A 27527-nucleotide genomic window follows, 5' to 3' on the forward strand; every position below is an offset into this window, starting at 1 on the left:
GCTGCGGGCATGACGGGATTTATACTAAGTCCAATTAATTTAAGGTTTATCCAAATAAAGCGGCATTGCCCAGATTTTTTGCAAACCGGTTAAAGCACCGATGAGCTCATTGGCCGCCGTGAATGGTGATAACCTCCAATCCATTCAGAGTAGGAAGGCTATTATCGTCACCGAGCGTTGTGTCCTCCCTATCCGCACCACGAATTATTTGGCTTTCGTGCAAGTACGCGTTGAGGTAGTTAGCAAAAGCAGTCATGTTAGGAAAGTAAAGTTTGGACTCATTCTTGCTAGCTTGTAGGCTTTCTTAATACAGCATCACAGGACCAAGATGAGCGCTTTGAAGTGTACACAGGAACAGACGGCTACACCTGATATTCCAAATTCAAACTTTTTCCAGTCGAGGATCAATGGAATATTTGTTGTTAAGTTTCTCGCTTCAGCACGGGAACAAAACTCCCAGGTGGCTGCTAACTACTAAAGTTAAGGGAAAGGAAGTACTTTTTCCTCTTTTTAGCCAACTTTTCGTCTTTGCTTTGGTTAGGAGACAGCGTAACTCTGCACGATTTATCTATTTTAATTTTTTAATTGTCGATCTAGACCTCGCTACCAGGCACTTTAGTTCGGTCATTTCACAGACAAGTGTAGTCCTATTCGCGGATGTATCACAGAGGGCGGCGCTCACGAAAATCAAGACGAACCGTCTTTACGCTCCGGTGCAGTCCCGCCATCTACGAAAATCCGGCTGCGGGTCAGCGATTTAATTGAAATCGGCGTAATAAATTTCAGAGTCTTTGCCGGAGGACGCCTTTTCGACGGCGCTCGGACGGTGGGGTTTTATGTTGACGATAATCACCCCGTCCGCCCCTGCCACGGAACCACTTTGCAACATGTAATGCCGCGTAATTGCCTTCTTTGAGTCGCCCGGTGGGGCCTTCGTTCGGAGACGGTCTTTTTCCGCGCGGGAGCCGAGCGGAGGGTGTCGAGTTAACCGCGGCTAAATGGAAACGCTGATATCCAGTCAGACTGAGAATTGTGTTTAAAAGAGCCTCGCAGAGGGGAAGAATAATTGGGAACTGTGTGATTATTCTTGGAGCGGTTTGACATACGCATCTGCTCGCGTGTGTACCTCAACGCGGCGGCGGAATAGCTTCAGCGCTGCGGTGTGGGAGATAGACGGCCAATAAATGTACAAATACCCACAGGATAGTTTCGTCCATGACGCCGAGCCAGGCTCGAGCGCTAACTGGGACAAAAATGGACTCTCGGAACCCGATTGGTCGACGGCTAACAAACCATAAAAAGTCATTCCCCGCGAGCGGACGCCGGAGATCATCCATCGGAGCCCTTTGCGACTTCCTCGCGAGCCAACGCAAGTCGAGGGGCCGTTTAGGATTAGCCAGAGGGCGGACGGGAGCAAACTCATTTGCCTTTGCCGTTTTTACGAGCATTTAATTTGATACAATTAAGATATTACGGCGCCACATATTCACAACACGAGAATGACAGCCGGGAGGCATCCCATAAACTTGGGAGCTGGTGAACGAGGCACCTTGCGAAAACAACACCACTTTGTACCATTTCAACTACCGTATTTTCACGACTATTACGACGCATCGTATTTTTAGCCGCAGTGTCAATAACGAGTGCTATTTCTGTATTTGACACACTAAAAGGACGCACCGTTTTTATAGACGCAGCCAGGCATGGCAAAACATACACCAGCTTAAACATAAACTTAAAAAGGCAACGGAAGCAAAACTGAGTTGGGTTGTACTTTATTTAGCCATTTTACAACTTACTCACGTCATCATCACCCACAAATCCATCAAAGTCCTCATTTTATGTGTCCCAATTGAACAATTGTCCAAATGAGTCATTGAAAACGCTGAGTTTTATACGTTCATCCAGGCGGCCACAATCCATTCGCAAATAGTAGCTAGCTAGTAGCTAGCCTAACTTTTCCAACGCTGCTTTCCATGCTTTGTAAAGCTGTGTTGATGTCGATGTATACAGGCCACAATCCATTGGGTGTATTGACAAAAGAACTATATATCCCAGATGCCAAATCTGACTTGAAAATAACCTTGTCAGCATCCATCGTCCACTTGACGTTGAAGGGCAAAACTGACAAAAGTGCGCTTGAGAAAACGCTAGTTTGGACCCCGAGCCAGATAGCATCGGCCTCGCATTTGACAGCTAGCAGCGAGCTTCTTTTCATGAACAGCCAACTGTGAAATGGGGCGGGGGTCACGCGTGGGACGCTTCTCGTAAACACCTACCCCCCAAAAAATAGACCAGGACCGTATCGGTCAGCTTCAGTTCCGGAATAGCGAAGAATTTGTAACTGGGTAAAGCTTTGTGACTTTTTCCCCACTCTTAAAGTGCAGTGATCTCATTTATTTGTTTACGATGACCAAATTCTGCTAATCTTCCTGTTTTAACTGCCCGCAGAACCTTCACCCGCCCGCCGTATTAAATAAGTTGACGACCACATTTGTTGTTCATTAATTTTCCGACAACCGCTCGCGTAATTAGCGTGATTTAAGTGCGCGTAACGCTCGTTTAATTGCGGGAGACGCGAGGAAGCGATCCTGACTTTTCGTGTGAACGCTCACGTCAAAATACTGTAATCCCCGACGCTACGGTTGGAAGGGTCGCTAGCCCGGAGTGAATTAGCCACGTCATCGGACGCCATCGAATCGTCTGGCCTTGGAATTTGGAGCATTCATCTATGGCAGGGGTAGGGAACCTATGGCTCGGGAGCCACATGTGGCTCTTTTGATGGGTGCATCTGGCTCTTTGCTAACCTGTGAGCTAAAATACGGAAATCGCTGTTGACAGAACTGAGATATTACATTTAGAACTGCTTTAATCTTCATTTTTTTTGCTTTAATCTTCTTTTTTTTGCTTTAATCTTCTTTTTTTTTGCAGTAGACTCTTCTGGAATGCACCCTCTCATTGATTAGCAACAGCATAAGAGTCTTTTAAAAAATATTCAGTCTTTTCCACTTTAAAAGTGGTGAAATTACCAAAAAAATGAAAAGGCACTCGTTTACATGTATGTATTTTGACTTTAAAATTCGTAGTATGGCTCACATGGAATAACATTTGAAAATATGAATTGTTTGTGGCTCTCTTCGTCAAAAAGGTTCCCGACCCCTGATCTATGGGAAAACACTCAATTGAAGTCATTGTCTTACGAACTTGTTTCCATCTGATGGATTAATTATTAATACAATTTAACTAACATGGAAGACATCTTTAAACATACACTGGTTACAACTTGCAAGGAGAATCACTCCCAACTCGCCTTCGTTCAAAAGGATTCTGAAGAGCAGCATCCTCTTCTGTCCATTTAGTCGCGCCATACTCAAAACATCTAATGTAATCTGATTCAAACAATTGCATAAGCTAACCGACAAAAAACATTTGAATAAGTTTGACAATTGTAGATGTCCAATCTATTTGAAATGAATGTCTTTTTACACCCGGCAATTTGAAATGATCCTTCACCTCGAAGGAGCGAATTTTGGTCCCCGGGTGAGTTATGATCTGACATAAAGCCAACTGGCATGCGGCCAAACCATAAAGCACGTCGTCCCTATCACCTACATAATAACACTAATCCATCTCTACAATCATTTTCATCATAAAAACGGCGCATTCTCTTCAACGCCGCAACTCCCGAGACCTCAAATTATGGCGGAGCGTTAATTGCTCCTGAAAGCCAGCGAGCGCTCGTCCATCACCTTTGACAGATTCCCAGATGAGAACGTCTCGGCCAAGGACCGCGGACTCGCGCGTCTTTTTATGAGCGTTCCGCCGCCGGCCCAGAAACAACATCACCTTGGTGCCGGAGACCCTCCTCGCCCGGCGCTCTTGACTCGCTGGGCTCGCCGCCGTAAACAAGTCATTCTCCCGAAGCGGCGGGGGTAGATTTATCCGCTCGGGAACGACGGTTATCGCAGGGGAGGCTCGGCGGGGGAATTAATTTGACGATAGCTCGTTTATTCCAAACGGTTAGGGTGATGTTCCAATCCCATCTCGGCCGTTTAATCCGACGCGGCTACTCTCTGAACTTTCCAATTACCCCGAATCAGAATTTTGGTCTGTAGAATCCGCGGGCTACTTAGCCGTTCGGCGTCCAATCCATTTTGACTGGGAATGAGCGTTTAAAAAAAAGTCCCAGTCAAAATGGTTTGGATGTCTCGCGCTAAAACACAATATTTCCAATTAGATGTGCTTTGCCATAGCCCATTTCCAATAATTGCCAGCTCACTTTGGTGTGTTCCGCGTATGTACGCCACATTTTAAAATGAGCGATTGACCACTAAGATGTCTTCCGAGTCTTCGGCTGTTTGATGTGCAGAAATAGAAGGACAACAAAAAGATAAAATCCTCATCCTTGACCGATATTTGGAAGTGAGAGTCACACTTTGTACTGTAATTCTTATATTTGCCGCCACCTCTGCTGCAGCATTAGTGAAATTCCGCCCGCATTAAGTTTATTTTGTCATCATTCATTCAGTATTTTATTAGTATTTGACCTCGTAGCTCCCTCGTGATGAAAACGGCACTTTTGCTGGTTAAAATTTCATCTTTTTAAAAAATGCTTTAATTTTCCCATTTAAAATGTAACTTAATATGATTTTGTCCTCCAAGCTACCACACGAGTTCCACAATTTGACCATAGTTCAGGGGTCGGGAACCTTTTTGAAAGAGAGAGCCATAAACAATTCTTATTTTCTAATGTTATTCCTAAAGAGCCATTCTCAGAATTTAAAAGTAAAAATATATGAAAATGTGCAATTTTTTTTGTCATTTCACCACTTTTTAATCACAAAAAGTCTCTGATTTATTTTGACAACATTTTTATGCTGTTGCTAATTAATCAGTATCAATGAGATGATGCATGCAGAAAATAATAATGAAAAACAAAATTATGATTAAAGTTGTGCTAGAGCTAGTCTCAACGCCACAGTGTCGACGTGACGCTCCCATTGGTGCGTTCGGGACTCGGCTCTCTCACTAGGGATTTCCATATTTTACCTCACAGGTTAGTGGAGAGCCATTAGCACCCATGGAAAGAGCCACATATGGCTCCCGAGCCATAGGTTCCCTACCCCTGCCGTAGTTGATCATTTTTTTGGTGCTTCTAGTCATGTGGTTGATCGTTTTGAATGGTTGTTTGTCGCTCAGGATTCCCGAGTGGCGCACGGCGATTTCAAATAACTATAACATAAAAAGCATTTATCTGCTCATCTTGAAATGTATACGAGGTCACGAGTGATCACATACTTACCTGCCAAAAGTTAGATTTGTAATTAACTTGACACCTTTCTAATGAAAATAAATGCAATGGCGAACAAATAGAAAAGAGGGCATTCCTGCAGGGATTCCATTTTTACACACATGGACAAACACTTCCATGTCGCTCCCCACACTGAGAGAGGGCGAGCGAGCGAGACGCTAGAGAGAGAGAGAGAGGGAAAGAGAGAGAGAGAGCGAGGCTGAGATGTGAGCAGCTCTCTCGCAAGCCACAGTCTCGCCACCCCTTCACGCCAATGGAGAGCGGGACGTAGACGGAACCCACAAAACCAGAGATTGTTCCCACTGTAAATAACGCCCAGTGCCGAGGAGGATTCTTGGTTTTCTTTCCACGCAAACCTAATTTCGTCCCCCGCCGGACTGCCGTTGCTGGATTAAAACAAAACAAAAAAATAGAAAAAGCTAAATAGCATCGCTCTTTGCTCCAGACGCCAAAGACGGGTTCGAAAGTGATGGCAACAATGCTCTTAAGGTAGGAGTCCGCGAAACGCGTGCGGGGGGGAACCGGCGGGCTGCCGCAGTGATTTCAGGTGCGCTTGGCTGTCAAACGCCAAAACACGCCTGCGGGAGGGCTCGGGGTACCCCGTACCCGGCAGGGATTTGTTGTTTTTTCGCATTTCCGATCCAAGGTCCCCCTGCAGAAATTATGACGTTTCAGAAATTAATCATTCACAACCCGTGGTAAAGTATTTGAACTTTAAACAGCCTCGGGTTGTACTTTAAATGATAGAAATGCATCTAAAAAGTGATCAACTAGACCGAGAACCTTGTTTAAAAAGTGTTTTTTTTGGCAAGGAAGGTTCAAATGTCGATTCGGCGTAACTATTTCTGACAACTTGACAGTTCTCTCTCGAGATGTACGTGTTATTCTTAGTGTGGCGGCCCGGCTATTTTCAACTCTTTTATTGCCTGTGATGATGACGGACGCGAATCTAAACGAGTTTCGCTGGAGTAGACGTCTAATTTATTTCGCTGCAGCCCTCCCACTTCGCACAAATCGGACATGCACAGACGTCAGGGGCAGCCGATGAGTTAAATTGCTTCTAATCTCGGGTTGAGAGGTGAAACTGTGCTTTTTCGTCACCACCAGGGGGCGATTCTGTGACGCTCTCGTATCGTATGACGTAAAAAAAAAAACAAGAAACATGTTTGTGAAGAACTGGTGAGCTCATGTGGTGTCTGGAGAGAGTGATACAGGAATGTTGGACGCGGTTTTTATGTCTTTCAGATGTCCTTTTTATTTTATTATTATTTTTTTTAATCCGCCGTGACACATGTGGTTTAAATGTTGAGATGGCAGACGGCACACGGCGGTTTCGGCGAGGAGAGATTCCCCTCCAATTTTCTGTCACGTATGCCATCGTGTGATTTACCGACGGCGTTATAAAAATAAAATGCATGGAAAAATTCATGAATCATTCGTGAATATCTTTGGGTCTGACTGGAGACCAGTTTGCTGTGGAAGAACAGCTCTGACCTCTAAAATTGGACGATTAAAAACATACTTTTAGGCATCGGTAGTGCTCAGTTTGTGGTTGATTGGTTTAAATTCCATTTGTTTATCCTTTATTTTTGGAAAATAAAATTGGAGATGCTGTATTTTTGAAGTATATATTGGGAATGGTCATTTTATTCCTTCTGGCGGTTTATTTTTTTTAGAAGATTGCATTTGGTTGATCAGTTCAGACTCGATAATTAGAGGGAGGGGCTTGGATTGGGCGTCTACAACTGACAATGGCAGATAGTGAGTTAAATTCTGAATACATAAAGGTCTTCCAATCATTTAGATGTTGTGTTTGGCAAGGTTGTTGTGTGGTTAATGTAAACACATTTTTTAAAGATAATTCTGGCAGCAATTTTCATTAGCAGTGTATTTTTCGCAGGGTTGTCATTTCTCAGATTTCATTACTCTTGACACAATTGACTTGTTTTGGGTGTCTTCTTTTTTCGGTTTTGTTAACGGTTTCCTCCAATGCGAGTCAACGGTCGATCAGAAAATAGGGGAGTTGCAGTTTACGTTTACGCAAGGAATCGTGAATGAGAATTTGGTAGAGTCGGAGAGTCTGCTTGTAGGCATTCCACAAATGTGGCGGCCCTGAGAAAAGCCCCAATGTTACGGCCACGTGTCCCGTGGGGTCTCGCAGCTGTCCCCCCCGCTCGGGTTTCAGCGCGTTTGATGGCGAGCTCCAAGACGGTCAGACGTCGTGGCGAAATAAACCTGCAGGATTTGACGGCCACGATCCACCATTTGCGTCGTCCCTCGCGTTCGATCTGTAATGATAGCTAGCACGCTGCTTTGAAGAAACCAGGAGGAACTAAAATGACTTTTTTTGTGTTCGGTACAATGACAACGGTTTAAATGTCATCTCCTGTTTAAAAATGCTTTAATTTTCCCATTAAAATGTAACTTAATATGATTTTGTCCTTCAAGCCACCATGCGAGTTCCACAATTTGACCGTAGTTGATCATTTTTTGGTGCTTCTAGTCATGTGGTTGATCGTTTTTGATGGTTGTTTGTTGCTCAGGATTTAGAGTGGCACACGGTGATTTCAAATAAAAGCATTTATCTGCTCTTCTTGAAATGTATACCAGGTCATGAGTGATCACATACTTACGGGTTTGAATAAAACAATGAAAGCGTGCGAACCTGCCATGAGTTAGATTTGTAATTAACGTGGCGAGGGCGTGGGGTAAGGCGGTGAGGTAAAATGGGACGGGGTAAAGATCGGGTCACCTCTGCGGGCAAATGTATTGGGACGCCTCTGGGACCCGCAAAAAATAAACAATGAATATGGATTTCGGACTGCAAGGTTAGAGAGATCAACTGGAAGAACTGGAATAGCCCAAACATTCAGTCATTCGTCGTCCCCTTTAGCACGAAAGCTCAGCCAGACCATATTTGTGTTTTTATATCTGAGCGACAACCGCTTGGTCACGCTAGTCTATTGCTGTCATCCGCTAGCCCCTCCCAGTCAAAACAGATCGGCCTACTATCGCCGTCGACGGCATTAATAAAGTAACGTTCAAGGCGACTGAACAGGAGTAAGGTTGCCGACGTGGTTCCTCGGTTTCAGCGTAGCGAGCGCTAATTTGACAAAGCTAAAGTGCCGTTCATCTAAAAACGGCTCCCTTGGTTCTTCGGTTGACTTGAGGTTGAGGTCACGTGTTTGCCTTCTCTGAAGCGAAAATTGTGAGCTCCACTTCATGTTTTTTTCCCACAACAACGTCATCCATGCAGTCTCTCAAGGCCAGGATGCTCATCAATTATTTGGGCCGGCCGGGAGGGGATCCGGACCCAGGAATTTGGCGCACGTATTTGGCGGGGTGAGCGTTTGTCCCCCCCAGGAGACGCCCCCAAAGCTCTGTGTGTGAAAGAAATGAGCGACTAATAGACGTTAATTCGATTGAGCTTCCCGAGACCTGGAATAGAGCCCTGCTTGGAACGGAGTCATTACTGGTTTAACTGAGGAACCGGGGTAGGCTTTTTAGCACAAGCGTTCGCCCCGAAACGCCCTCGTGATGCTTTCTCCCTTCGTTTATATTTTAAGAGGCATTTCGTCGGCTTGCATCACGTCCAGACGACACCACTTTCCATTTAGTCCTCCATCCGCAGTATTTATAGTGTGGCGGCGTGTCATTTTAGCCTTCCGAAGGACGGTCTCGTTGAATTATTTGGCCTTTTGCGAGGAACTATATTGGGACTCCCGGGATGACAACGGTTAAAGATAGCGCCTCTTTTTTTCCACCTATGCTTGGGTTACTTATCGGCAAAGCTGGGTTATCTTCTGAGGTCACGCGATATAAAAAGGAGAGTAGGCCTCCACGCCGTCCCGATCTTGTCCTCGCGAGTTTGGCTGGCGAGCGGAGAAACATTCCGCGAGTGCCGCGGAAACCGGACACCGGTGTGGAAAGGGAGCGTTTGAGCGGAATGCGAGGCTGCCCGATGGACGCCGAGGCCTAAGGCCACTTCAAAATAAGGTCGTGAAGTTAAATAATTAGGACAATTACACTCCAACATTTGCTTTCAAAACACACATGCAGTTGTACCTCGTGATACAACATGCTCGTGTTACGACGAAAATTTCGATCGAATAATTCGCTTGCGATACAATTAAAATTTCAAGATGCGACCAAGCCAGGTGGCCATGACATGAGAGGCTGTTTATCATTGTAGCGCACTGTCTTTTTTTGCCGCATCTCTTTCGTGTATAACTACTATATCTATGAGGACTGAACGATTTATTCAGACGAGTTTCGACCAGGAAATGCACAACGCGCATGCGCGGGCAAAAAGAGGGCTTTCTGGGTAATGAAGTATACTGGTGCACACAACACCCATAGGCAATGGCACCCTTTCTCAGAATAAAACTTCATTACCCACAATCAATACGTGGGTAGGCTGTTATTCCTTCCTTAGCCTGTTAGCTCCAGCGATCGCTCATTCAAGACTACTTCTCGTTGGCAAGTGGTCTTGCGTTATCCTATTGTGAGGACATTTGTGTGCATCATTTTGGGAATATTTTCAAGGGAATAGTACAACAGCAAACAGTCCATCGATAGCGAACGTGAGGGTGGAGGCGTGGCAAACCGCTAACCTGGCCAGAACGAAGGTAACAAAAGACAAAACTAGAATTCAGTTTTGTGTAACGTTACATTAAACGTATGTTTGAGTGTGTCTGTATATATTTATCCAAGTTAATTTAAATTTCTTTGTTCGTTTACGAGTGCGTTGTTGCCGTGGATAAAGTCCCCCCGAACAGCCCCCCCCTCCGCCGTCTTAGTGAGAAAGACTCAAATGTTAGCTTAGCATTTTCCTACTAACACGATTTTGCATAGGCAACATTTGTCTCTTATTTAAGAATTAATCTTGGAGAAGGCAACTTTGGAAAACAAAAGTTTTTTTGCATGAAAATTCATACTGGCATTCATGTCTGATGCCTTGCCTTGGGGCAGAAAGATGGAAATTGCCTGGGCTTATTTTAAAATATGAACTCCTGTTGTTAAGTGTTATAGATCACGCAGGAAACGCGCCTCCAGCTTTGTCATTGCCGCTTTACTTTTCCGCGTGAGATCGTTTTTTAGTGCGAAAACATTCCGTTTAAAAACCAATGTTTCATCCCATTTTAAAAAGCCGCCGCAGTCATTTGGAAAAACGTCCCGGAATGTCTATCGGGACGGGCCAAGTTGTCCTTTTTCTTCTCTTCCTGTTTTTTTTTTTGTTATTGTAGCCGCCATCTGTAGCAACCGCATGATACCGTAGCTACTGTGTCGTCATCACTGTTGGGGTTGGATGTTGCTTTTTAAAATGATACTATGTCATGCAGAACTCTCACAAATCATAGTATCTCATCTCCATTAATGAGTTCTGATCGGTTTATTATTAATACACTTTAATCAAAACAGGGAGACATCATTAACATACTCTGGCTACAGCTTGCAAGGAAAATCACTCCCAACTCGTCCTCGTCCAGAATGATTCTAAAGAAACGGCATCTTCCTCTGTCAATTTAGTCGGCGCAAAATCAAAACATTTGAGGTAATCTGATTCAAACAATTGCATAAGCTAACCGAATAACACCATTAAGGTCAAAAAACACAACTGCCTCATCAATCTCATATTAGATCGGAACCAAAAACACCTGCGTAAGAATTTGCACAAGTAAGCATACAAGGTGACCCGAGCGGATCGGAAACCAAAACAACTGTGTAAGTATTTGCACAATAGCATAAGAAGCATAATAATTTCTTTATAAGGTAAACAGAGCGACCATATTTTTTAAACAATAATGTGAGTATTTTTGGAAGTTGATTCGATGATCGCCATTTGCCGGAATCCAAGTCAAAGCAATTTAAGAGTCCCTCGTAGATCTTCATTGCCAACTCAGATCAACAGTCTCGGCCTGGAACATGGTGTCCTGTTCGGTCAATAGTCCTGAAAACAATTAACTGGCCTCGAAAGCAGCTGTGGGGGGAAAGGGTCCTCGAGCTTACTCGGTCCCAACATAAAGTATAGCACAAATTAATTTATAGCTTCATTACCTATTAAATGCTTAATGAACTTATAGTAACATCCCAGAATAAACCCAACAAGTTCTATTAGTACTTGTTAGTGTTTAAAATTTATCATTGAACTGAAAGTTAAAATACCCCCAAAAAAACAACCATATCTACGATATCTTCCTTTCAAGCTAGTCCTCCCACCTAGCAATTTTTGGGCAGCGATCCCTCAAATTATTTTCCACTATTGTCGTAATTACGATTTTACAGCCATAATTCCGAGGCTTTATCCCGCCGCCTAAAACAAACGGTAATTTCTGCCGTCGTTAAATTCACTGGAAGGAAAAAGGCGACGACATCTCGCCAAAAAAGTAACTCGGCGGGAAAGGCGATTATCTTCCGAAATGAAGTCGCTCATTTAAAGCGGGATGCAGATGCCGCCGTTCAATGCGAGCCTATTATTCCAAACGACTCTCATTAAGGCGTCGTGAAATAAAGCAAGCTGGGGGAAGCGGCGAAATAAAATCTTTAGAGCGGCTGTGCGGAACTCGCTAACGACGCCGTCTTCATTAACGCCGCCGCTGACGTCAGGGAGCCACGCGCTCGCGAGAGGCTGAAAAGGAAACTTCCAAAGCTCTTGAAAGCCCGTAGCGGGCGTGACGGGGTGTTTGCGCTCCAAGCCGAGGACGCTAACAATACAGTCTGATGTTAATGATCGGCTCTATTAAAATACTTAACATAGGAAAGCATGAGTCAGAGCCGCTCTGTCATTTCAATACGTGAATCGAACTGTGCCTCTGAGCATAACTGAGTTAAATTGCTCTTGTCAACCCGTTTTCACTGATAGCAATGTTGACTTTAGCCCTGTTTTTTTGGCCTAACTGCGAGGAATCATGGCTGTCTTCGACTGTCACTCCTTACTTGCAACACTCAACCGCATAAACGTCAGTCTGAAATCATTGAAATACGTATAAAATATAGTGTTGGAATAATGATTCAAACCTTTTAAATCATTATTAGTAATATTTAATTAAAAAAGGAAAAACATCTTTCAACAAACTCTGCGGCGAACTTGCAAGGAGATGCAATGTGACACCGTCTTAGCCCCCAGTGCATTCTGACGAGCGGCATACTCTTCGGTACATTTAGCGGCACATAACCAAAACATTCAAAGGTAATCTGATTTAAACAATTGCCATTGAAAGAAAAACACCTGCGTAAGAATTTGCAGTATAAGCATAATAATTTCTTTATAAGGTAAACTGCCGGTGTCCCAGACAAAACAATTTATGAGTCCTTCGTAGATCTCCCAGTAAACAGTCCTTGGAGGGTGAGGTGTTATGTCAACAAGCTGGAGCCAGCAGGGTGACCTCGAGTTTGTCCCAGTCTTATACAAAAGTAATTAAAATGCCTTATTACTTATTAAAAATGCTTACAACACATATAGAATATTCCATAATAATTCTAACATATAGCATATCTTACGGTGATACTTTTTTCTTAGTTAGGCTTGCCTGTGACTTATACTCATGTTGTGTATAGTTAGCCAAAAAACTGTTCTTATGTGAAGTTGGTTTTGAACATTGGCGGGCCGTCAGGGCCTTCGAGGCCTTCTCTGCTGGCCTAAGAAATATCTGAATCATATATTATATTTTGTCCATCAATACTTATGAAGTAATTCCAAATTGTCTGTTGGCTTCCTTTCATTGCTTTTCCCCCTGGTTGTACTGCTTCCAGATGTGTGTTTTCATATTGAAGTATTTTACCAATCACATTTCAGCCATTATTTGTTGCCAGGGTCAGAAATCTGCCTCAAGGCCTTCACAATCAGTTCTACAGGCTCTGCTACAGTCGATAAGACTGTTGCTTTAACCAATCAGATTTCGAGTTGGTAACACCACAATGCCTTGTTGCAGGCGTAGGGATACGCCATCGCTTTCACCAACTATGATTGGCTAGTGATTAGCCAGAGCTACCAAAGTGTATCAGGAGCGTGCTGCTGTGAGTTGATTTAAAGCCATTTTCAAGATGGACTATGCCAGAAATACGAAAGGATAGGATCGACTTTCAGCATTAACTTCGATGGCGATAGAAAAGAAGGAAGACAGAAAGGAGGATAGATATTGTGTACAGTTAAAAAGGATTTTTGGCGAGTCAGATATGGCTATATTCCTAAATAATATTTCAAGTGTGGGCCCGGTTCTGATATCTGAAAAGCTCCAGTATTTGTATTTAATCATTATATGCTGCTAGGGAGTGGATTTTACCCCAATTTTGTGCATTGATTCATTGATTATTTTTTACGTGTCGCAGCTGTAGCTGCAGTAGAGGTTTTATAGCAATAAAATAGTTTTTGAGGGTTGGATTGATTCGTTGAAGGCGCTATGATAAAATGCACGGACCGCCACTGGTTTTAAATAGTCTCGTCCAGTAAATTCCGGAAAAAAAACCTTTGGCAATGGTCTCCTAGGTCTCGAAGCAACATGTTTTGAAAAAAGAAAACGAGGTACAAATACACAGAAAGCAGAGTCAATGCATCTTAAGGAAATGGGATTAACTTACAGAAAAAGCAAACTACAGTGGGCAAAAAAAAAAAAAAAATAATAACAATCGTTGACTGTGAATAACTGGATCAAAGCGATATTCAACAATGAATGGCGAATCTGCATTGGCTCAATCTTTTGTCCGGTGCTTTTCCTGAACGCCACTGCCCGTAGAAAAACATCGTTGGCACGCGTGACAGGAATGACACGTGGAAATTTTGATTCCCACGACTCCATTTACTCGTCCACTCGCGATAAGCTAAAAATGAGATGGCGTGGAAGCGCCGACTGCAATATGTGGCGTTTTTCAAGTGTGGCCCATTTTATTAGCGCCATATGATAACCTCTGCGCTTTCATATGCTGTTTGGCCAGCGCCTGAAACATCTACTAGCCAGTGATGGAACGTCCACATTAAAATTCCATCTCCCGCATCAGTACATTCAGTACCAGCCTGGACGGCCGCTATAAATTGCCGGCCATTATTTTCGATTAACCAAGCGCTGACACGGGGGCCCATCACATTTCAGGCCATTTTTACCCACCCGTCCGTCCCTGAATGATAACACGGGTCGGCAAAATAGCGGCGCGCCGCGAGCTTGCCGCCGGGCCCTTTTATGAATGCCGCCATGGCAGACGTCATCCGTATTCCTCCAGCTCGTATCTCCGTCTTTTGGGCGAAAAAGGGGGCGTAGGTAAAGTTTGACGGGAATTAGGAAATACATCTAAAAGTCTAACGTAGGTAGGTAGGCAGTCCGGGCCCTGTTGCCGATAGATAAAAAATGCTACAAAGTGTGACTTTACTGACGGTAATAGATGTAAATCGTTCGTTTTGCTAGTCTGGGGTGTTTCACAGAACGTTTTTTCTATCATTTTGGCGTTAAGGAACAAATGCAAGTCAATTTTTCTTGAGGTTACAAGTACAAGTTCAACTAGAAATGACATTAAGCAATACAATATGGCCGATAAAACCATTGTATAACTTCCTTCCCCGCATGGTGTAGATCAAGGGTGTGAAACTCTGGTTGGTTCGCGGGCCGGACCATTTTAGACATAATGTTTAGATTTTTTTTTAAATAAATGGATTAAAAGAACTAGATTAAAAGCCCTGAATATTCAGTTTTTTATAGATCTGAAACAATGTTTATTTTAGCTTTTTTTTAAATATATGTTTAGATTTTACAAAATGATTTTTGAACTAAAAACACCGAAAAAATGGATTAAAAAATGACAATTATTGATTTAAAAGGGGGAAAATCAGGAAATTTAATATACATCTATACTCTTCATTTGAATTTGATCCTAAAACAGAAAGTCGGCACTCATGATTTACTTTCCCGGGCCACACAAAATGATGCAGGGGGGCCAGATTTAGCCCCCGGGCCACCACATTGACACATGTGGTGTAGATTTTGTTCCCTCCAAGTTACAAAATACCAGACTTCTCGATTTTGGTATGCAGGACTTTGCAAGTGTCTCACCGGGATACCTGTCATAAGAGAATTTGGGATGCAAAGTCATCTTTGCACCATTCAGTCAATCAGCAGGGAAGGACGGATGCGGATGCGGCCACTCATTCAAGCTTACGCCGAGGGTGCCGGACGCTTCCAAATGCTCGACTTTCCAATCCGTTTGCCCGGAAACGGGATCCCGACTGCTTTTTTGTCGCCGTCTGCGCAGTTTTGCCGTTTTGACACGGACTGGGGACGGCGGAAAATGGGCCAGGTGCCAGGATCTAGTCAGGCGTGCCAGCTCACTAAAGCACACTGTATTGATCTGCTATTTGCTAAGTTAGCCATTATTTGTTTGGGACGCAGGGAGAGTTCTTTGGAAAAGGATTTGGATTTTTTTTTTTTTGCGCTGCCGTTCAGACTGCGAAATAAATGGCCTGACAGATCATCAATGACTTCTGAGTATGATGGTAAATGGCCCAGTATCGATCTAACTTTTTTTGATCTGCTGAGCAGTTCTGCTTAAAACAGGACCCGGCGTTCTCCCGCGTATTGGATTTGTGTTCGGCCTGCTATCAGATTGGAAAATAAGGATTTATAGGTGAGCCGATCCGCAAGACGGATGGAGACGGACTCAATTATATCCATCACGTGGCTTTATATCGTTGACGCCGGCCCCCGTGCCCCGAAAAAAAGGCAGTTTGTTTACCGCCTTCTTAATAAATGGCCGAGGACCCGCTGTCACTCACAGATGGCGCTTCCGTCGAGGGGAGGGAAAAGAGCCGAGCCAGTGGCGCGTTCTAACGCGCTGGCAAGGCGTCGGCCATTTTGCACGAGCTCCGGAGGCACTGATCGTCACAGAGAGGCGCGAGTCTCGTCTTGGCAGCTCGCGGGCCCCCCGGCTCCGGCTAGTAAGCGATAGCCGAGTTGGAGCTCGTCACGCCAGATGCTTATCGCTGTTGACATCTGTCTACGCCGTCAAAGTCCACCCTCCCTCTCTCTTGTACGGACAAGTGTGACCTTTATCTTTTGCCGGCTTTCAGCTCCGCCTTTCATTAGGACTATTTTACCAAGCGTGGTTCAAAGTCGCTCACCGTTCCGCCCCGGCAGGGCCGTCAAACTCTTACTTAGACGTCATTTGTCCGCCATGGACGGCACCAGGGATCCGATTCGTTTCGATCCGAGGGGGAGCGCTACTCCCGTCACGCCGGCTTGATTCGATAGCGGAGTTGAGGTGATCGAACGGTAAAAAAATGCCACGCGAACGACACAAAGGAAAGAGGTTCCGGCAATTTGCCGGCTCTCGCCACGCAACTGAATCACTCCCACGTCGTCTTTTTTTGAATTCTGAGTCACCACTTGATTCTAAATCAACAATTTGGTTCCATTTAGCACGCCAATTTACATAACGCCCACTTTCTCGGCGCCGAGTTGTTCGTTTAGCTGTCGGCGAGAGGTCGGGGCCAATGTTCCCTCTAATTTTTTGTTTGTCTGGGCAGAAAGACAACCTCCCTAAGCACACTGAGGACCAGTGTGAGCAACATCATCATTTCTCGCTATGGGCACACACCAGTATCACACCTGCCATAAGCAGGTGCATATCTACTACACATAATTGATTTAGTAATAATAAAATGTAATGATTAATATCTATGAACGCGAGTGATAAAGTGGATAAAGCGGTTCATAAAATGAATGAAAAAGTATCTATGAATAAAACATCTTCATAAATGCCATTAGAAATGCACAAATCCAACTTAAATATGACCTTATTTTACACATCTGTCCTTTTCACTTCTCATTCTCGTTCATATGACTTTTCTGTTGAACTTGAAATAGTCAAGTTTCCATTTATATGCAATATTTTCCCATGATTTTGCTTTGATTTATTTAATAAGGAATAGCACATATTAATGAACATATGTATAGTCATCTTAATGAACATATATGTAAGATTATAGCCGAGGGCTAATTTCCATTTACTATAGTCAATTGTGTAGGTTGAAGACAAACGATCACACATACTAGACACACACACGCACACACACAACTACACACACAGCAGATTTAGACAGTTCTCACCTGATTTCACCGCTTGTTCTTGTATTTGCACAGTAAAGTAAAAAGGAATGTATTAAGAAATATTAAAATGTATTTAAAAGTAAAAGATAGAAGGGCTGTAAAATACGAAAAACATAAGAGTGGACAGAGCTACTGCCACTGGCTGCCGCGTGAACGGCACCATCATGGGGGGGAAAATAATTTAAAAAATGGGATTTTATTTTGTGCGCTCCATATGATTTGCTGTGCGCAGAGAAGACGAGAGTAGTGCGCAATTGGGCACTCGCGCAGCTTAGAGGGAACATTGGTCGGGGCAGCGGTTCCGTCTCTGAAAAACAGCCGGACCGGGGGTGCCGCGGTTATGTTGCACGTGAACGTGCAGTCTAATTAAGTGCGTTAGCCTCACTGGGGATTGGCCAGCTGGGAGCATCTGGGCTCATCTTTTGCACACACACGTTTAGAAAATATATCCAGCCTTATGACAAAGGAGCGCAGGTCAGGCGTGACGGGGTCATACGTGGAGCTATTTTGGTCCCACGTATTCCCATGATTGCTCGGAGGGCCCCCCAACCCGCTTGCGTTCTTCCGCATTCGAAACCAACACTTGCTGCGTTTACGTTGATAAAATGTCTTTCATAGGATCTGAGTTTTGGTCATCACGCGGTCCGAAGCATTTGTTTTGAAGAAGAAGCCTTAGCGACAAATATAGTTGAATGTTATTTTGTTTTTGTTCTAACTGTGTCGAAGTGGCGGCCCGGGGGCCAAATCTGGCCCGCCGCATCATTTTGTGTTGCCCGGGAAAGTAAATCATGAGTGGCGACTTTCTGTTTTAGGTTCAAATTCAAATGAAGAGTATAGATGTATATTAAATTTACTGATTTTCTCCCTTTTAAATCAATAATTGTCATTCATTTTCTGTGTTTTTAGTTCAAAATCATTTTGTAAAATCTAAAAATGTATTTAAAAAAGCTAAAATAAACATTGTTTTAGATCTATAAAAATCGGAATATTCAGGGCTTTTAATCCAGTTCTTTTAATCCATTTATTAGAAAAATCTAAATATTATATCCCTAATGGTCCGGCCCACATAAAATCAAGTTGACGTTAACGCGGCCCGCGAACCAACCCGAGTCTGACACCCCTGTCCTAACTTGTAGTCCTTTTCAACATCTCTGAATATCTAAAACGGGAGGGATCGGCAGTGTTGATTTGTTTCCACCTTCCCAGTTCAAATGGATTGGATGTGTACTAGCGACTGACTTATATCGAGTGACTCAGACATTGTATCATCTTTTAACCACTGTTGACAAATTCACTTTTTTGGTCCTTGGAACAGACGAGGGCCTTCCCCGACCGTTTCCCACAAAATTGGAGCCATTGAAAGTGACCAAAAGAATTTGCGAGGACCCACGCCAAACCTGGGAAAAAATCCGGACCGCCAAAATTCATGCATGACACACAACCCGTTATTTTACCAATGTTTTTTGCAGTCCTATCGTCACACGCTCGGAACAAATGAAGTAAAACGGCTAGTGACGCTACGTATCTATTTGCCGGTTAGGCCGCTAAGAACCGCCGCTTCAACTGTCTGGCCGCCACACGTGCGACACTTTGTCCCCGCAAATCAATCCCGGTTCTCCCCCTACGCCGTCTTCAGAGTCGGAAAAGTTCCGCGGAGAAGGATTACAGAGGCCCAGCTGTTCGCAGTCAAGAGCCACTGCTTTTATTAGCCGCCGGTGCGCCGACCCCACTGGGCCGAAGAGGGGAAGAAAGAGTGGGTGGCGCGAGGGGGAGTGCCAGGGCAGTACGGGGGCGCAGATTTCCCAGCTGTTAGTCTGCATGCTCTGGCCTCGTGTCAACGAGGCGGTGAATCCCAGCGAGACCCGAGTGAAAATCAAGCACGCTGGTGTAGGGCGGATAAACCGCAAGCTAGCAAGCACGCGCTTCTGTAACATTCCTACAAATCCTCCTCTTCAGCTTCCCTTTTATTTTCCCCAACGCCTCACACGGCTTCTCAGCCGGTGGTGAAGCGCTTTACAAGAGAACCGAGATCTCAAACCGTAAGCCTAACTAGCCCAGGGCTGTGTTCCATGCTTCGCAAGGCTGTGTTGATGCCGATCCATTCGTAGCTAGCTAGTAGCTAGCGTAACTAGCCCGGCGCTGCCTGCCACCCTTCGTCAAGCTGTGCTGATGTCGATGTATACAGGCCACAATCCATTTTGTGTATTGACAAAAGAACTACATATCCCAGCAGTCACTGCGCAGTACTTTTTCTACGGGGAAAATAGTAGAGTCGGGGGCTGCTTGCCGTAGTTGTGAGAGCTGTAGAGGATGGTGTACCCTATCGACTGACTTATTTGATTTTATCGTGATAACAATTTTAGTATTGGTCCATATATAAAGCGCACTGGATTATAAGGCGCCCTGTCTATTTTGGAGAACATTTAAGACTTTTATGTGCGCCTTATAGTCGTGAAAATACGGTACTCGAGACCGGTGTAGCTCAGCAGGCCCAGACAAGTAATTAAAGTTCACACTGAAGCCCGACTTTAAAATATAGTCATTATCCCGGCAAAAAAAACAACCTTTCCAGGTCACTTCATTCTGTTTGCAGCTGTAAAACAAGTTTATTCCTGTCCCGGGCCATCATTATAGTAGCCCCGATCCACTCGCCGGCATTTTATGGAGCGCAGAGCAATCGGGGGCGACTGAGAGATTCCATAAAATTGTGCTATCACAATTGGCTCGACACACGATGACTGTGTGAGCGTGACAATTTGGCCCTGGAATCAATCTGTGCTTGATTATACCTTCTATCATTTGAAATTCCGAGGCGTGCGTGGGGTCGTTTTTCATCGCCCCGCTTTAACAAGCGCAGTCCCAAACAATGGCATCCCGTTTTTGCGGCCCCCGTTAGAGCTAATCAGGCACGGTGCAATGAAAGACGGGGAAACGTAAAGCTCCCAGTTCCCGGGGCGGGACGGGGCGACTCCATCTACGTCAGGGGTGTCAGACTCGGGTTGGTTCGCGGGCCGCGTTAACGTCAACTCGATTTCACGTGGGCCGGACCATTTTAGATATAATATTTAGATTTTTTTAAAATAAATGAATTAAAAGAACGGGATTAAAAGCCCTGAATATTCAGTTTTTTATAGATCTAAAACAATGTTTATTTTAGCTTTTTAAAATATTTTTAGATTTTACAAAAAGATTTTTGAACTAAAAACAACTTAAAAAATGACAATGATTAATTTAAAAAAGAAAAAATCAGGACATTTAATATACATCGATACTCTTCATTTTAATTTGATCCTAAAACTGAAAGTTGGCACTCATGATTCCCAGGCCACACAAAATGATGCTGCGGGCCAGATTTGGCCCCCGGGCCGCCACTTTGACGGACAAAAATACGTCTTTGACGGCAGACGTTCAATCAATCGGCGCGACACCTCACGAGGGACGTTTTTGAGGACGGAGTGAGTTTCTGAGTTTCCTCGGGTCGGAAGGCGACCATAGACGTCAATAACTCTTTTAGCGCTCGGATGGCGCCTTGACAAAGAATTTGGAATGAAAACAAGCCGACAACACGACACTTGTTCGCTGCACTTCTCCCTTTAGCGGGCGGGAAATGAGTAAGGGGGGGCGTACAAGATTAATGACGGAGCTAACCGGGTATTTATCATCGGGTTTGAGAGTTATGCGACACCTTTCTAATCTGAATATATTTCATTGGGCTGTTATGGCACTCGGGTCTCATATGGGTTTTGTGTGCGTCGCCGTGTGAATGTTAATCATCCGCTTGGGTGTGTGCGAGCGAGAGGATGCTCGTAAAGTGGATGACGACCAGGCCGCAATAAACACCCGGCCATCCGGCTTGGCGTAACGGCCCCTGAGATAATTACAGAAAGATGAAGTTCCTCTTTGTGGCGGGCAGAGGCCACTCCCCTTATCGCGCCTCCATCCCTCTTCCTTTGTTTCGGTCTTGGTTCCAGATAGGACTTTACCGGCGACGCCGCCGGAAGCCGAAAGGCTAACGAGTTAGCCGTTGGTCCAACAAGGCAAAACCGTTGCGATATCGTTGGTCGACGAGTTTCTGCCTGCGACCTTGAGAAGAGCCATTTTTCTGATCCTAAATGGTTGGGTGGCATGTGATATCTGGTGTCATTGCAGCCTTTAGCAACTTGTGCGTTCCAGGCTGGAGTGCCAGTATGATTTCACCCCAAGGGCCGGAGAGTTTCTGGGGCAGATAGCAGCTGGTGTCTGGCCAACAGCTGCCCCCTCGAGAAAGGGACGCCACTTTGCGGGCTGGTCTTTTGGAGAAATCGAGCCGACATCCCCGACGATCCTCCGTATGGGTTAGGGTTAAGGTTAGGGTTAGGGTTAGTTCATGTGTGATAGGGTTAGGGTTGGGGTTAACCCCCTAACCCGTTGGGTGAAGGTTAGAGTTATGGTTAGTTCATGTGTGATATGTTCACGTGGGCACTCGGACATTTCGTCGAAAGACGTTTGGTCCCCGACATTTGGTAGCACGGACGGGGCGTCGACCGGACGTTTGGTAGAACGGACTCTCTCTCTCGGTACTCGGCCGTTTGGTCGCCTGGAAGGTTATTGATAATTACCATTTAAATGGTTGCTCAAATTCCCTAAATACAAACTGTGAATTATTATTTAGTCATACTTAATGCCCTATTAATTATTAGGCTAAAGAAAAGCTCCAAATTTCCCATACTTTTATTGTGTTTTGTTGGAGAACTTGTTAAGAGCTCATTGGGAAGCTATCTGGAATCATCATTCTGCTCTAATTGTTGTCGCCATTCAAAATGCAGTGACAAAAGACCACGCGGGCCCTTCATGTCACACGGAGTCCGCTTTTCTTCGCGGGCAGCTGGGCCTCCGCGACGTCTCCGTTCGTCGCAGGCTTCACCCGTTGTGGCTCACGAGCCGTTCGGTAAATCTCCGGCTTGTTTGCTTTTCTAATCCTTGAGCGGCTACCAAAAGCCTCCACGAACGTCCTCGTTTGCTCACGCTCGTGTCTGCTTGTCCGTGTTTCTAGACAGATGGGAGGCCATACTGTCAAGCGGCTGCCGTCGAGGCGTAAAAGCTGCTTATAAAAGCAGATCGTTGAGCAAACTGTCTCACCGATGATCATGTCACAGATGCAAGAGCTCCAATACGTGCGGCACAGGACGAATATGGCCAATTTCAAGACATTTGATTTGAATTTAACCAGCAGCCAATCAGTTCGTCATCCCTGTAGGTCAGTGGCGGTCCGTGCATTTTCTCGTAGCGCCTTCAACGAGTAAAATCCACTTCCTTGCAGCATTTGATGATTAAATACAAATACTGGAGCTTTTCAGACATTACAAACGGGCCCACAGATAATATATGATTCAGATAATTCTTAGGCCAGCAGAGAAGGCCTTTGAAGGCCCTGATGGCCCGCCACTGCTGTAGGTGCTTTGTAACTACAACCCCCCCAAAATACCTGATAATGATTCCAAGCTCCACTACGTTTTTGCTCTTTCTCCAACTGACCCAAATGCTCAATTAGGAGCTTTAAAGACGTAATTATGAAGTGGCTACTCCCCTCATTTAGACCCTGACGACAAGGCCGCCGTCGACACCCGTTGAGGTCGCGTCAAACTTGACGGCGTCGTCCCCCATGGCGGATTTTGGGCGTCGCGGGAGGTAGTCGGTTCAACGTGGAGGCGGCTGTGTGTCGCCGATGAACACGCTGAAATCTGGGGAATCTTCTTTGCCGTAATTTATGGCATTTATCTGCGAGCAGGAAAATCAAATCTCCTTAAAATGTCAAACGGGGGTGCGCTAAATGCTTTTGATTTGCTGTCCTGACATCTGTTTGGCGATGGCATTTGAATTTCACTCACTAACCTAGACAAGATCCTTCTTTGCGTGGCAGCTTCCGGGAATACGCCTGCAGGGTTGGCGCTTTAAAGTCACTGGCTGCACGGGGTTATCTACTCCGGAGTTGATTTAGCCCTGACAAGTGTTAAAACGTTTCAAGGGCAGCCCAAATATCTTTTAATCAGCAATTCGGCCGCTGCAAAGAATTCTCTAGCACTTAATATTTAAAGGACTTTAAATGCTGCCGTCCCACCCACCAAGGTGTCCTCTGGCGGTCTTATCGTGATGGAAAGAGGAAGGACAACAACAACAACAACAAAAAAATGCACCCGCATCTGTGTAGTCAGCAAATAAGCATCTCATATCTGTTATCATATTTTCATCCCGTCGCCCTGGCTGTTCCCGCCACTGATTTATTTCCATGCAAAAGCCTTTGATAAGCTGGTGCTTGCATTGCTCTCAGTGTTCTTATCACTCTGCAAAAAACAAGGAAGAGTCAGGTGGGAAGCATTTTTTTTGATGGATTTGGACCCGTCCAGCCAGGGACAGACTCCTCCCAGGGCAAACCAACTTGGCAGCAAATGGACTCCAAATACAGCGGCGTTGTTGGCCATGTACCGCTACATTTTGACTCTGTCGTCCAACCGTGCGTCACCTTGGACGCATTGTGCCGCTTGTGTGATTTAAAGGAACTCCAAGCACGCCTAATGTGGCATAACTTTCTCGCTCAGGGTACAGCCAGGCAAATTAGCATTTAGATAATGGGAGACACTTGGCATTTTGATGATTTTGCTGCCCTCTGAATGTGGCGCTCGGGCCCCCCCGAGTCACCTCCGCGCCTCTTTGGCGTCCTCCACAGTAGCGCATTTACATAGCAAACGGCTTGGCCGCGCTTCAAGAAGAACTCAAATGTCAACAGACCCGCGTTCTATTGTTTACCCCCCCAAAAAATGTTTTTAATCCTAATCATTTAGTTGTTCTAAACCACATGAAGATTATAGATGTATATTATATTTCCTGATTTTCCCCTTTTTAAATCAATAATTGCAATTTTTATGCATTTTTTTTCTTTTGGTGTTACAATTATTGATTTAAAAGGGGGAAAATCAGGATATATAATATACATCCTGTTAACTCATTGGCTCCCATCGACGGTACGAAATGGACCTTCAAAATAATGTGGCGATCAGTAAAATAAGCATGAATGTTTCTTTCCTTTATGAGTTGCTTCCCCTCGCCAGGTTGCTCCACTTAGCCATTTAATTTGCGCCGCTTCCCTCTAACGCGACGGAACCGGAACCGCCACCAAATTCACGCAGCGTAAATTTAATCGGAGCCTTCGCAGGTCGACTGCCGCGCCTCGCATTTCTCTCACCCGTGCCCAATCCCGACACACTCTCTGCTCCCGACACAATGGACTCTTCTGGGAGCTGCCTGTTTGCATGATAACACTTTTTTTTTTGGCTCGTGCTAATGCTGACACGCAAGGTCGAGCGTGACCCTATACGACGCCATAACATAACCGACAATCATTCACCGCGGCCGCCGTCGCCCGTTGAAAAGACGTTAACCGCCACCATTACAAAGCGAACCAAGGTCGGCGCGTGTAGACAAAGATGAAATACTCCGACAAATGGCGTCGCGCGGGCTTGCCGTAACCTTGCGCGAGACATCATCAGTCAATCCGCCGCAGGTCGGGGTCTTGCACTTTTGGTGACCGTCCATCTGAAGCCGACAGCTGTTGGGGAACCGAAAGAGAGAGTGGGAGGAGAAAGTCAAGGAGAGGCTGGAGAAAATAAAAACAAACAAACAACCAGAGGCTACTTGGTGAAGAAACGTAGAACAGCGCCGCTCCTGCCTGCCAGTTAGCTTTAATTCGTAACCGGACGTTTCGTCGAAAGACGTTTGGTCCCTGGACGTTTGGTAGAACGGACGTTTGGTCGAACAGACGGGGTGTCGACCGGACGTTTGGTAGAACGGACGTTTGGTCGAACGGACGTTTGGTCGCCGGGTTCGCTCGCTGTCAAATTATGACAGAGAGTTTACTGTTGATATTTTGATATTAGATATTTAGATATTAAACTCACTCACTCTCTCTCATGATTATAATTTTGAGAGCTGGTTTCAACAGTAACAACCCGGCGACCAAACGTCTGTTCTACCAAACGTCCGTTCTACCAAACGTTCGTTCTACCAAACGTCCATGGACCAAACGTCCGGGGACCAAACGTCTTTCGACGAAACGTCTGAGTACCGATTTAATTAGTTTATCGTGTTTGGCTTTCAAAAAAAGAACTTCTTTTGTTTTTAATTTTGTCATCATCTCCCACTCTGAAGGGAAAAGGAATCATACTAAAATAAAAAAATACAAGTTGATATGTTGCTACATTCCTGCACTCGCAATACCAGCAGGTGCCTCCGGAGCAATTATCAAACGAGCAAAGGTCATTAGACCCAATTAGCTTCTTGTGGTGGATCCCACGGGAGGAATGATAAGGGATGAGTTGTTGACAATATCAGTTTATCATAAAAGAAGCCTTCTTTGCGAGCGCGTTGAGGCCCGTTGGAAGCAAATAAGCCCCGTAAATCAACTCCTGTCCCGCACCTGTCAGCATCTCCACTTTTGGACGGCTGTAGCTTACTAGAACGCTGAGAAATTGTCCCGGAAAGATATTTAATAGAGGGAAAATGTTCTTGCGTTTGTAAAGATCGCAAAAGCCAAACACTAAAATCGTCCCCCTTTTTATAGTCTTCCTCTATTAAGTCAGCTGGGAATCTGTTCTTGGCGAAGATCTACTAGTCTCAAATGTGTTTCTCGCTAGTAGACCAACGGATAAGACGTCTACTCGTGTTAAAGAACCAACTCTGAGAAACTTGGGCTCTGATAGGATTATTAGTAATACACTTTAATCAAATAGGGAGACATCTTTAACATACACTGGCTACAACTTGCAAGGAAAATCACTCCCAACTCGCCTTCGTTCAAGAGGATTCTGAAGAGCGGCTTCCTCCTCTGTCCATTTAGTCGCGCATAATTCAAAACATCTAAGGTAATCTGATTCAAACAATTGCATAAGCTAACCGAATAACACCATCGAGGTAAAAAACAACGGCAACAATAATCGCATATCAGGTATTCGATTATCGCCATCTGCTCCGGAATCCAAGTCCAAGCAATTTAAGAGTCCTTCGCAGATCTTCATTGCGAGCTTGGATCTGGGTAAAGCGTCGAGGTGTATCTCCCAGTAAACAGTCCTTGGAGGGTGAGGTGCCAGCAGGGTGACCTCGAGTTTGCCCCAGTCTCAAATTAAAGACACTCTTATACAAAAGTAATTCAAATGCATACATCTATAATAGTATCCAGAATAACCCCAACAGGCTCATTGCAAATGCGTGGTGGTCTTTAAAAAGTGAGCTTTGCACTGTGCTTTTCACGCAACATTGATGACAATCCAGAGAAAGATGGAGAAAAACAAGGCGTGCACAATGCCTTCTTTCTTGCCCCCGTGTTGTTATTGTGTTTCTATTCAGCGCTGCCTCTATTCAAAAAGGATGATAGCCATCGTGCGTTATTAAACAAAGCCAGACAACATGCGCGCCGTTAATTAGAAAAGGGTGGAGTGCGTGCGAGACTGATACTTATCGACGAGAGGGGAGGGTTTGCTGATGTTTTTTCCAAAACGGCCGCGTCACATTTTCACCCTCGCACCGAGCCAACCGACTGTTGATGAGCTGGCGTGGCGAATGCGTGCCTGCGGTCCGCTGTCCTGGGCCCAAACCGCCGCCGAGTCAGTGAGAATAAGCGAGAGAGAGAGATAGGGGGCGTGGCCACCGGAAAAATTGAGCATTTCCCTTCATCGTTTGAGTTGAACCGACGTGACGCAGGAATGCCTGCTGAGCTAAAGTATTCCAAATGGTGGAATCCAACTAGTCTCGTGGTTAATGGGTAGTCATGTCAGTGTCCGTATCATCGTAGATTTTAAAGGAGCTCTGTTATACACGAAAGAGATGCGGCAAAAAAAGACAGTGCGCTACAATGATAAACAGCCTCTCCTGTCATGGCCACCTGGTTTGGTCGCATCTCGAAATTTTAATCGTATCGTGAGCGAATTATTCGATTGAAATTTTCGTCGTACCACGAGGTACCACTGTACTTTCCTTCAATATTATATCCTAATAGTGTGTGGTTCTTGAAAAAAAACAATCAAAATGTGGAGAGTAGGAATTCAACAGTTCCTTCCATGATGTATCAGGGAGTCGTCGAGCTTTGTTTCATTGACTTC

General features: G+C 44.9%; 1 protein-coding gene across 50 annotated transcripts in view; it reads left to right on the plus strand.

The window, feature by feature from the left end:
• The window catches only part of LOC144065839 (receptor-type tyrosine-protein phosphatase delta-like), a 208460-nt gene that overhangs the window by 125378 nt on the left and 55555 nt on the right, over window positions 1-27527 (plus strand). The window contains exon 1 of one of the 50 annotated variants that reach the window (XM_077589008.1): window positions 5541-5800. The exons of the other annotated variants lie outside the window; for them this stretch is intronic. The gene's annotated coding sequence lies outside the window, so the exon portion shown is untranslated. Of the gene's footprint in view, window positions 1-5540; window positions 5801-27527 lie in introns of those variants that run through there. 50 annotated transcript variants of the gene reach the window in all.

This window comes from Stigmatopora argus, chromosome 20 (assembly GCF_051989625.1).
Source record: "Stigmatopora argus isolate UIUO_Sarg chromosome 20, RoL_Sarg_1.0, whole genome shotgun sequence".
In the NCBI taxonomy this organism is placed as follows: Eukaryota; Metazoa; Chordata; class Actinopteri; order Syngnathiformes; family Syngnathidae; genus Stigmatopora; species Stigmatopora argus.